At 38.6% G+C, this 13,002-nt stretch overlaps 1 protein-coding gene and 2 pseudogenes across 2 annotated transcripts in view; 1 reads left to right on the forward strand and 2 right to left on the reverse strand.

Annotated features, from left to right (window-relative positions):
- The window catches only part of PRKAR2A (protein kinase cAMP-dependent type II regulatory subunit alpha), a 96,900-nt gene that overhangs the window by 70,254 nt on the left and 13,644 nt on the right, over positions 1-13,002 (reverse strand). The window lies entirely within an intron of this gene.
- On the forward strand, positions 4,465-4,583 carry LOC112477595 (annotated as a pseudogene).
- LOC112477583 lies at positions 10,427-10,545 on the reverse strand (annotated as a pseudogene).

Here is a 13,002-nt window from a genome sequence, read left to right on the forward strand (position 1 = left end):
ATTATATTTTATATAACTATTCAAAGTAAATTAAATGCATGCAGTCTTTAAAATAAATTAAACAATTTGCTGAAATTCACTAAATTTGTTTCACAATATATTGACCCCAAATTTTTAAATGCAAACTTAAAGTCTTTATTGTCATATATCATGCAAAAAAGACAATGATTTTTAAATTCCCAAAGCATTCCCTGTTACTGTGAAAGAGTCCAAAAGTGTTAAAAAAAAAGTGACTCGCAATGGTATAATTAAAAATAGGAGACTCAAGATTCAAGGAATTTAGTGTGAAGGAATGACTGAGTGGATAAAAAGGTAAACAAAATGGGTAAAATCATGCTGGCTGGTAAACCTATACGTTATTTAATCTTCAATCAGTATGTGTCTTGTAAGATTTTATGGAGCCAGGAAAAACAGCTGTATTTGGGGCTAGATACACTAAATCACACAAAGAATGCAATCAATGACTACAGCTAAGAGACCATTTTATTCTAATTTTGCCACTGCTTAGAGAGCTCAAATCAGAGCACATCAGACTTTATGTGAATCAGACAAAATAGTCAACTAATATAACAAGTCTGAGAAATTCTTCCAGCAGAAAAGGATGCCTAAAATGCTCTCTTTTTTCTATTACAAATACTGATAGAGAATAGGAAGACTTAAAATTTAGGTTACCTGATCTAAAATCATGTGCTTTAAAAACATGAACAAATGTGATCTCAGAGGAAACTAAGACTCATCATTCCTGATTAAATGAACTCCTAAATGCTGACATGCCCTGAAAATTAAAACATAGTTCTTTGAGCAGGGAGAATACTGTATGTGGCGAAAACATTAAAAACATGCTGGAGAAATTAAAAACATTTCCAAAAGTCTCTTCTATTTTAAATTCGAACACGTGATAAACAAGATGATAGAACCTTCACTATAGATGTCTCAGGGAATAGCATAAAAACCTGGAGCATATAATCCAAGTGCAACTGAGTCAGGCAAAGCTCAGGAGGATACAAAATTCCATGACTGCTGGAAAAGCAAACAGCAGGCACACTCAACTTAAAGCAAGGCTGGCAGGATTTTAGCAGCACCAACAGCGTACAGAGGCAGATAACAGGGCAGGGCATTAATGGGGGCCTTGTGTTTGGGGGACCAGTACAACATAGCGCAAAACAGTAAATCTCAAAAGTGGAATAGAAAGCAGCTGTTAGAGCAGGCTCATAAGAGTGGTTAATCACAATGAGGGAATTGCCAGGATGGGCTGCCACCAATGGGTAGGGTGTGCCAAATCCCATAGGCCAGGGGATGAAAGTACACCTGTGGGCAAGATGAAATAGCCTGAGGAATGCCCCAAAGGTAAGGAAGTTTTTAGGGAGTGTAAATGTCTCAAGGTTCCTGGAAACACAGATGAGGGAGAAGCAAGGTGTCAGAGAAGGACCACTCAATGAGACAAGAAAGCCCAAGAAAAGCGCTGGGCAGCCTATTTAGGTTTCTGAGACCCAATCAATAAACTAGAGGGCTCAGTGTTGGAAAGAGAAGGGAAGAGAAGGAAAAGGGGAAGAGGAGGGTGAAGGCAAAGAAAAAGGCAAAAACCATCCACCATGATTTCACACACACAGATTCATTCTGCTTTTTCTGTGGGTCAGAAGAGGGAAAGAATGCTATTCATCCTTTACTTTTTCTCTCTTTCTGTAGAATCTTGTTCTGGTTAAACTAGGTACATGGTCATTAAAGTTTAAAGCAAAAGCCCCAGTGGTGTGTTTGCTTTGGTATGGTAGTTTCTGCTAGCACGTGTGAATGTGTACTAACAATGAGGCCCACCTCACTGAGCCATGTCTCTTGTCTGCCCAACATCTGATATCCATCTTCCCACTACCTACCTACAGAAACACTCTTACTTGACCCTGCTAAGGCCTCTATATAATTCCCACAGCTACTTCCCTCAAACACCAAGCATCCTGAAATGAGATGTTGTGTGGGCTCACCATTCTTTTGAAGCTTTTGCAAACTGGCTTCCAACTATCATTAAAATAGCTTTCTCTAGAATCGCAATTTTCCTTTACATTGTACTTCTACATTGATTAATTCTTCTATCCTTGAACTAAATAAAAATCACTCAATGTTGGTTGTTGCCAAATCACATTCATTCATTCAACAAATAATTACTGAGCCCTTTGGTGACAGGCACTGTGCTATCCAACGGGGAAATAAGTGATTCAGATATAGCCCCTGCCCACAAAGATCTTAAGAGCTGCTCAAGGAGTGAACTAAAATATCGTATCATAATCATAACAGAGTGATAAATACTATAACACGTGCTCTGTGAGCACACAGGAAGAGCACCTAGAGAGAGGAAAGGAAGGTCCCTGGTCTACAGAAAGCAAAGTCTAAGCATGGTTGGGCTGGAAGGTGAGCAAGTTTATGATTTCAGGAAATGAAAGGAGTATGATATGAGCATGAGCAATGTGGGAAAAGAGCACAGAGATGACGGTAAAGAAGTGAGCAAGGGTATTTTGGATGCCATCCAGTGGCAGAAAAATATTCAGAAGTAATAAACTGCTTATTTTTATGTATTTTCTTTCACCTCCATCGGTGGGAGGAGAGCAGGAACAAAGATTAAAGTACTTAATAAAGATTTCCTTGGCTGCAACTGTAAAACCAGAAGAGGAAGTCTGGAGAATAGTGACCAAGGCTTAAAGAGAAAATAGCAATTGGGAGAAAGAAAAAAGAATTCTCCATCCCAGTACTAGAGTGGCAGTTAAGTCCTCCGGTTCAGAAGACCTGTCCTCTTGCTCCACTGATTCTCCACCTGCAGGCCCTCTGCTTCCCCATGGTTCTGAACAGCTAGCTATAAGACCACTGGAAAGAGAGTAGGGGACTTGGAGACCCCAAACAAGGTGGGACTGAACAGAAACCACATTAAAATGCTCCCTGTGAGTGGATTAGCTGTGGACACAGTACTCATTACAATATGAAGGAACTGGAGCAAAGGGAGTCATTGCAGACTGAATTTTATAAAGATCATTCTGATTGCAGCTGGTGGAAGAAGGCTTAGGTTAGACGTGTGGCTGTGGACAGGTAGGGAACAAATGAATTCCAGAGATGTACAGAAAGAAAATCTATACAGTTTAGTGACAGACTCAACATTTACTCCACAAATGCCAATCAAATAAAATTATATCCCTACAATTATAAAAGACAAAGTATTCAATATGGATATCATTCAATCTATAAATAAGAGTGCTGTCATGGATTCTAAAATTGTTTAAAATGTCAGAATTGCAACGTATAAAGTCATTTAATTTAGTGATGGCAAGTAGGTTTCATCTCACATGGAACTCTAATTGATGTCACTGGTCCCCCTGAATCATCCTTGACTCTTTCCTTTCTTTCATTACTCATATCTACTTCATTAACAACTCCATCTGTTCTCCCTCCCACTTTATTTCCTGAATCAGTCTACCTTTCTCCATCTCCTCTGTCATCCTAGTTTGAAGTACATCATTTCTTGCCTGGATGACTGCAACAGCCTCCAAATTTGTCTTCCCACTGACAATCTTGTTCCATGTTAATTTATTCTGCACACAGTTATCACAGTGATCCTAAACTTTTGGAAGACAATTTGGCAGTTTCTGTCTAAATTTTAAGCGTGAATTGCCTCTGACCTCGCAACAATTCCACTTCTAGGAATATGTTCTAATCACTATAGTACTGTGTGTTATAGCACTTTGCTACAAAAAAAAAAAAAAATCTAAGAAAATAAATTAGGAAATATTGGTATAGCTAGAGTACTAATCTCTAATACAGTCATTAAAATAGACGCAATAGACATATATGAACTGATGAGGAGAACTTCAAGATATATTATTATGTAAAAAAAAAGTTATATAAGTATAGTAAATATAATCCTAACTTTCTAAAAAGTTTGTCTTTAATCAAACTATTATATGTCACAAATTTAAAAAGCCAGATAGTACTAGAAGACTATAATTAAGAAAAAAAATCAACAAAACACAGTAGTCTTCTAATCCAGGGGTCCTGACCCCGGACCAGTTAGGAACTAGACCATACAACAAGAGGTGAACAGCAGGTGAGTGAGCAAAACTTCATTTGTTTTTCAGCCACCACCTCAGCTCCACCTCAGATCATCGGGCATTAGATTCTCGTAAGAGCACTGGTGCCTGGTGCCAAAAAGGTTGGGAACCGCTGCCTTCATCCACCTTTCCTTACTCCTAATTCTTACTATTTTGGGTTTTCTGTTACTCACAGACAAACCTAATCCTGATCAATTCAGACGCCAAAAGAAAATTCTGACTATAAAGATGACAGAGAATGATGGAAATTGTGCAGAAGGAATAACAACAACTAGCATTCATGTGCCAGGATCTGGCCCAAACACATCACAGGTATTAAGTCACTTAATTCTCATACAAATGTTATGAGGTACTACTTAATAAAAAAATCCAAGGCAAGGTCTATGGCCATGCTAACTTGAACATGCCCGATCTCGTCTGATCTTGGAAGCTAAGCAGGGCCGGGCCTCGTTAGTACTTGGGTGGGAGACCACCTAGGAAGACCAGGTGCTGTAGGTTGTTAAAAAAAAAAAAAAAAAAAACCTAAGGCAAGAAAAGTTAAATCATTCTACTAACAAAGGTGGAACCACACTGGGTGGCAGGCAGTCACAGCTTCATAGACCACGCTCTCAGACACACAGGTAGCTGTAGAAGGATAATACCCAGAACCACCCAAGTGATGCTAGAGGTAACTGGGTAACATGTCCACTCAACTTTATGAAAGCACCTTCTTTCTTGAAATGCCTTTTAAATGAAGTTAAAAGTCGCCATTAGAAATTGTTCTGATTGACTAACTCCTGAGACTAGCTCAGATTATCAAATATTAGTACTTTCGAACTACAGTAGCCCCTCTTATCTGCAGTTTTGCTTTCCATAGTTTGTTACCTGCAGACCCCAATACAAAAATGTAAAATGCAAAATTCCAGAAATAAATAATTCATAAGATCTGAATTGCACACAGTTCTGAGTACCATGATGAAATCTGAAGCCATCCCAATCCCTCTTGCCCAGCTGTATATGCTACCTGCCAATTAGTCACTTAGTTACCATCTTGGCTATCAGATCAACTACGGAGGCATGCAGTGCTTGTGTTCAAGTAACCTTTACAGGAAGTAGCCTACCACTACACCACAGTGCCTATGTCATTCACCTCACCTCATCTCATCATCTCACATCACAAGAAGGGTGAGTACAGTACAACAGGTATTTCAAGGAGACCATATTCACATAACATTTATTACAGAAAACTGTCACAATTTTTCTATTTTATTATTAGTTATTGTTGTTAATATCTTACTGTCCCAAATTTATAAAGTAAACTTTATTTTAGGTATGTATGTATAGGAAAGAACATAGTTTATGTAAGATTCGGTACTATCTGCAGTTTCAGGCATCCACTGGGGGTCTTGGATAAGGGAGGACTACTGTACTCAAAATTTACTGATGAACCAGGTCCAAAAGAGCATTTATCTAAGACCAGCAGTAGCTGGGGACAGGAGGACATGTATCAGTACTTTGTGACATGTATCAGTACTTCATTTCTTTTTGTTGCCAAATAATATTCCATTATATGGATAAAGCATATTTTGTTTATCCATTTATCAGTTGGTGGACAGCTGGGTTGTTTCTACTTTTTGGCTTTTAAGAATAGTGCTACTATGAACATTTGTGTGTACACGTTTAAGTGGATATCTTTTCATTTTTCTTGGGTATATACCTAAGAGTGGATTGCTTGGGCATACTCTATGTTTAACCTTTTGAGGTTAAACTGCTAGACTGTTTTTCAGCAGTGTATGAGGGTTTCAATTTTTCTGAATCCTGGCCAATACTTGTTGCTGTCTTTTTTATTATAGTAACAAGTGGGTATCTCATCATAATTTTGATCTGCATTTCTAATGGCTGATGTAAGCTATTTCATTTATTACTGCTAAAAATCCTTATTTTTGAAGAGCTAACAGAATTTTATTCATTATCGTCTTAAAAAATCATCTCTGCCCCTCCGTGACCTGATGTTGAAAAACAATTCTCAAATCCACAATCTGTAAGCCAGTCTGAACTTCACAATCACTGTTCTCTTGCTGGCTTCGAAACTTTATTCTTCAAAGGATTATCTGTTATAATAACTGATAACAAGCAGGAAGTTTTTTTACCCATAAATAAAGTTAATCATGGGCATATTCATTATCACTAGTTAAATAAAGGCTTATCTTGGACACATTCATTTGCCTTGAAAAATGTATTACATATCTAGTAGGACAAAATGTTACAAAAACCACCACCTCATAAGTAAACGTAACTCACTACCTTAAAAATCAGTAGCTGTTCAATAGGTTCATAACTTATCTTTCTGCTACCATTATTTTTCCATTCCTTGGTGGACAGAATTAGTGTGCTAATGCTATTTAGAATTCCAGAGCAAAACCCCAGATACAAGTCATTTTTAAGACCCGCCTTATGAACCTGAAGCCCAACAGAGTCAGATTTGATTCTGCATGCCATTCTTAGCATAATGGTGATCTACCTGTCTGCATCTATCACCCTCTCTCTCACCATCCCAAAATACTCTAGAAGAATTTCCGGCTGCCGCACTGGCCTTCTCACCAAGTTCCCTCTCACTTCAAGGTCTTCTCCTAGAATGCTTGCCCCATCATTTTGCTCTGTTAATTCCTATTTCAAACTTTGGAATTAAGATGGTGTCTATCCCTCAGGGTCACCTCTTCAGGAAAGCCTCACTTGACCTGACTGATGAGGTCAAATTCTTATTACAGGCTCTGAGAAAACCAAGAACCTTCCTTCAAAGCAATAATGCCACAGGTGCAACGCTAGAATAATCTAAGTGGTTATTTGGTTGATGTTGGTCCTCTCTACAGGACTGTGAACTCTTCTCAAGGGAAAGAATTAGGTGTTTTTGCTTACCAGTGTATTCCCAATGCTTGGCACATGACAGATCTTCAGTATATATTTGTTGAATGTATTTATAAGATGCCTTCTGTGTGCCATAAGTACATAAAAACATTCATCCTCTAAAAAACCTAAGGAATTAATAATCATAGGCCTAAAAATATCAGTGAATGGACAACCAGGAATCCAAAGATACAGGTACTCAAACAGATACTTGTTCAAAAATGTTCACAGCAGCGCTATTCACAATAGCCAAAAGGTGAAAACAGCTCCAATGTCTATTAACAGATGAACAAATTGCAGCATATCCATGCAAGAAAATATTATTCGGCCATAAAAAGAAATGAAGTACTGACACATGACAAACATGGATGAACCATGAAAAAATGTTAAGTCAAAGTCAGACAGAAAAGCTCAAATACTGTATAATTCATATTCTGAATATGAATTATTCAGAATAGTTAAATTCATAAAAACAGAGACAAAAAGCAGATTGATGGTTGCCAGGGGATATGGGGAGGGGAGAATGATTATTTATGAAGAACAGGGTGTTCTTCTGGAATGATGAAAAAAGTTTTGAAACCAAAGGCATGGGTAGTTGCACAACAATGGACTAAATGCTAAATGCCACTGAGTTGTGTACACTTTAAAATGGTTAATTTTATGTTATGTGAATTTCGTCTCAATTTTTAAAATTATGCTAAGTTAAAGAAGCAAGACTCAAAAGACAACATGTCATATGATTCTACTTATATGAAACGGCTCCGAAAAAGCAAAACTAGAGAGACAGGAAGTAGATTAGAGACTGCCTGGGACTGGGGTGGAAACAGAGAGTGATTGCAAAAGGGCACGAGGGATCTTTCTGGGATAAGGAAATGTTCTAAAATTGTGGTGATGGCTACACAACTCTGTAAATTTACTAAAAATAACTGAATTGCACACTTAAAATGGATGAATTTATGACATATAAATTATACCTCAATAAAGCTCTTTTAAATAACAATGGAAGCCCTTAGCCATGATTCATGCCAATATTAAATACGAGGAAAATGGGGAGGAAATGAAACAGAGTAAAGAGAAGAGCAGAAAAAATACAACTTTTTCATTCAATAATGGTATTAGCACATACTATATGCTAGACTCTAGGATTAGAGTGGAGAGCAAAACAAACCATCTTTCCTCATATAGAGTTTATAATATAACTGTGGTGACAAACAATAAATTAACACATCCTATAATATAATAAGGCAAAGACTCTGTAGGTCCTGAGATATAGTAATACGGAAAAAAATTCACCACATCCTTTAATCATTTGGGGTTACAGGCAACTATGAGCAGAAAAAGTGTTTACTACTTTATTTGAAGCCGTATGTTCCATTTAAACAAACAAAAATTAGCTCTGCAATACACTCAGATTTTTAAAACTCAGAACTTGTAAACACAACTGTCCTCTAGAGACAGCAAAAATTTGTCTAATCTTGTTTTATTCACAGTAATCGAACTAGACATAACATTCTATATATATTTAAGCACAGAGAACTAAAGATAAGAGATAAGGACAGGGATATAGTTAGTTCTGACTGGAAAAGAATAGGAGGTACCTTTCCCGACTTCTGAATACAGAAGGCAAAAGTCTGTTTCAGTAGAGATATGGGCAAGAGAGCTTCAAGTCTTCCTTGGGATTGACAAAACTGTAGTCTCCACAGAGTTTTATATGATTTAGGCAGCTGTTAAGAGCCATGTTAAAGGTTCTAAGTAAAGCCAGGTAAGATAAAGGCTGGAAGTTATCAGTAATGTTAACAGTGAAGGGTCATTGAGTAGGGTATTCAACTGCCTTTACAATCCTTTCTACCCACTCAAAAAGTGAACAGGTTTTTGGTTTCCAGTTTCTCTTAAGACACATTTGTCTACAGCCACGCCACCCTGAACATGCCCGATCCCGTCTGATCTCAGAAGCTAAGCAGGGTCTGGCCTGGTTAGTACTTGGATGGGAGACCAGAGGCTGTAGGTGTAAAAAATTTAAAAATTAATAAATAAGGGATTGTAAACTGACAAGGTCCTTGCAATCTGTGAGATCAACCAAGGGTTGCCTCGCCTTAAAAAAAAAAAAAAAAAAAGACACATTTTGAACCTGAACTAAGTTTGGCCTTTTTGCTGATTTTAAACATTCTGCAATCCCTGTTCTATTTGCATTTCCATAAAGGTCCATGAGATAAGTCTAATGTACACCAGAGTGGAGAACCATTGCTATAAATTGATAACATACCATAAAATCAGAGTAGTTCAGAGCTTATTCAGACTTGAAATTAGAGTAGCTCTCCAGTAATTTAGAACACATCCCTGTCCATAGTAGGAAACAGGTAGTCTACTTTTATTTTCTAATTTCAAGCTTTGTGTTTTGTAAATATTGAATCATGAATATATACTCAATTTAGGATTTTTGTTTCTTCTGAAAGCACTAGCATTAAGAGGTGCTATGCTACACAGAAACTGGAAGATTTTTTTTCAGTGAAAAAAATGTTTTTATTCAAACAGAATTCTTGTGTCAGAGTATTTTTTTCGGTTTCAAGTATACAGTACATTGGTTAGATATTTATAAAGTTTATGAAACGATCCCCCTGATTACTCTATCTTCCCTGTGGCTCTACACATAGCCATTCTCAATCCTCCAGGTACATTAATGTTGCAATTTAGAAGAGGGAGGGAGTCATTTTCCATTCTAATCAGTCCACAAACATTAATACACACTGCGGCCAAGAGGTACCACTTTACACAGACTCTGCTATCTCAATTGCTCTCTTTCACGATGCAAAGGTTTGAAGAGGCAGGTCAGGCTTCTTTATATTCCCTCCCATGCCAGTCTCACAGGTGGGGTATTTCCACTTTTACCCATGTCCAAGGCATCCCTTCCAACAGAAATCAGTCTAAGAAAAGGGAAACTCAAAGATCTAAGATGATAAAATTCTTTGCACAAGGAATATCTGTCACATTTTCAAATGACAAAAGCTGTATCATCAACCTTTGCTCTGCCGTTCTACAATATAAGTCATTCATTCTTAATATTTGACAAGACTTTGGAGAACAAGGCAAGTATGAGTCATAAGATTTGAAGTCAAAAGACAGGTCTAGCTTCAGAACTTAACCTTCAGAATTTAACAGCATCCTCACAAATTCCATGAGGGTAGTATCATTTACCACAAACGACCTAAGGAGGGACACAATGACTCTATGTATGAAGGTGCTGTGATTATAAAGTGTTAGGGATATCACAGTTTTGTTTTGTACTTTTTGAAAATTACGTATCTTTAAAAAATTAGAGTTCAGTTTCACATATTTCACGGCTGCTATTTCATCCTATGCTCTCTGTTCAAACATTTTTTAACAATTTTTTTTTTAGGCGAGGCAACCCTTGGTTGCAAGGACCTTGTCAGTTTATGATCTCCTTATTTTTTAATTTTTTATGCCTATAGCACCTGGTCTTCCTAGGTGGTCTCCCATCCAAGTACTAACCAAGCCTGACCCTGCTTAGCTTCCAAGATCAGAGGGGATCGGGCTTGTTCAGCGTGGCATGGCCATAGACTGTTAACAATTTTCTGAGTCTCACTATGTGCAAGTATTATGCCCAGCATTTTAAATGCATCATCGAATGTAATCATCACAACAACCCCAATACCATCCTATTTTGTAGCTGAAGAGACTGAGACTCAGAGAACTGCCCACAAACAGAATCTCCCCAAAGTCACACAGCTAGGAAGTGGTCAAGCCAGGATTTGACTATCTAAATTTGACAACTCGGGACAAGCAAAGCTGTGATTAAATACAATATCTATTTCATATTTTCTGAAAAAAATACTCCACTGTTATTTAATCATGGAACCATAGCAATATACTGTATATTAGAATCCCTCAGCTTTCTCCTGGGAGGAAATCATCACACCATGTTTCTTGTTGGCTTGCTGCTCCCCCTGCCAGATGATCTGCTCCTGCACTCTTACCCTCCTCTGTATCCCACTGCCCAAGGGAGTGAACACCCATCCAACTAAAGCAAGAACAGAGCGGGAGGCTGAAGCCCGCGATAATGTTTAGCCACCTTAGTGAGCCCACCCCCCACGGCATCACTCAGTACCCTTCCTCCCTCTCCCTAGGTGACTGAGCTTACCCTTTAGGAGTGGCCTCTTCTAAACCTGAAGTCTCTGTTGGGCTTCACTCCCAACCCTACCCACCACTTCCAACTTGGCCACAGGATCAGGCGCATGTTCCAAGATGGGCAAATCACAGTGTTCCCATTGTCCCAGCACAATTATGTGCTCCAGAATGGGAACCTGACCCCAGCAGCCAAGCCACGCCAAGGTCCTTCACTAGACTATTCCAAACAGAGGACAGAAGAAGAGTTCGTTCTTTTTATTGGCTTAGGAACTTCTATAGGTACTGGGGAGCCAATGGAGATCTCCTACAGGGGAGTAACAAGGTCATACACATCTCAGAAAGATGATTCCAGTAACAGTGTTACCAAGGAAATAAGACACACAGTGGGAAGCCCAGTACTGGGCCTAGTCTAATAGTTCTGACAAGAGATGAGGATGTCTTGAACCAATACAATGTTAGCAGGAACAGAGAAAAAGAGAACATTTTGGGACTGGTTTTTATCTCATTGGAAATATTGTCCTAAAAGGGAAAACCTGTCTCCTTGAATCTCTCGTGTAGAGATGACCACCATAAACACTTCAGTCATACAGTAAGTACTTACTAAGTGCCTCGAGAGCAATAAGAGTGAAATGGTTATGAGCATGGAGTCTGAGCCATGCTGGTTGGGTTCAAATCCCAGTGTCACCTCAATTACCAGCAATGTGACCTTGAATAAGTTAGTTAACCTCTGTGCCTCGATTTCCTCATTTATAAAACCTGGATAATAGGACCTACCTTTTAGGATGGCTGCTATGCAAAAAAGAAAACCTTTGAACTGGTTGATAAAAGACTAGTAGTTCAGCGGACAAACAAGTGGGGGAACTGTACTCCAGGTAGCAGTAGGGAAGGCATATGCAAAATGAGCTCGACTTGTGACCTTTACCCTCTCTAGACCCACACACACTCTTACTGCTCACTAAATGCCAGCTAGAATTCCAGTCTCAAAGGTTGGACCTGAAACTCAACTGGTCCAGAATAAAACTAATCATATTATACACAACTCCTGCTCCTCCAGGCTCCCTATCTCAAGAGCAGTGCCACCATCCTCTCACATCAGACAATTTAAATTACTCCCCATGATCTCCTCAATACAGGGACTGTTATAGTGAGTTAAAGGTGGACTGGTTAGTTGTATGTAATCAAAGCCTCACAGGAAGAGAGAGAAAACTCTCCAGGGCTCTATGTGCAGCACTTGACTGTGGCAAGGTCAGAAGCAGGGAGCGATGGGAACCGGGGGTCACATCACAGGTGGCACAGAGCACTCCCTCCCTAGGGTAGAAGCTCTAACTCTGGGAACACAAGCCATCCAAGCTCTGAAGAATCACTGCTGTAGGGTAAAGACCAACTTTGTATCCAACTTTTCCTCCAGAGTGAAGGCAACCACTTCTCCTAACCATCTCCAATCCCCTCCGGTTTTTGATCCACTATTTCGCTGGATCTAATTCTGTGCTTTCTAATCAAGAGTTCTTATTGATAATCCAACTTCCTAAAGATTTTAATATAGGCAGGCTCTCTGTATTTCAGGGACATGAGTTCTAAGATCAACAGAAAAGATAGCCCAACCATTTACAGTTATCACACCAGACACTATAAGGCATACATCCTTTTTAATTTTTACCACCCTTGAAAATTATCAAGAATTCCCCTTTTAAGAATGAAAATACTGAAGGTTGGTGCTGTGACAGAGCAAGGATATAAACCCAGGTCTAGCTGATTCCTGTATTAGATAGTTTACAGTGAATTTAATTAACATGAGTCAGTCATCAAGAGACTGATCATATATGGGCATATTTAAAGTATCTATTTTCTGGACGTGAAAAAAAAAACCAGAAAAACAAACCTTAGTAGTGAC

Source organism: Pteropus alecto, unplaced genomic scaffold, assembly GCF_000325575.1.
Source record: "Pteropus alecto unplaced genomic scaffold, ASM32557v1 scaffold53, whole genome shotgun sequence".
Taxonomy (NCBI): Eukaryota; Metazoa; Chordata; class Mammalia; order Chiroptera; family Pteropodidae; genus Pteropus; species Pteropus alecto.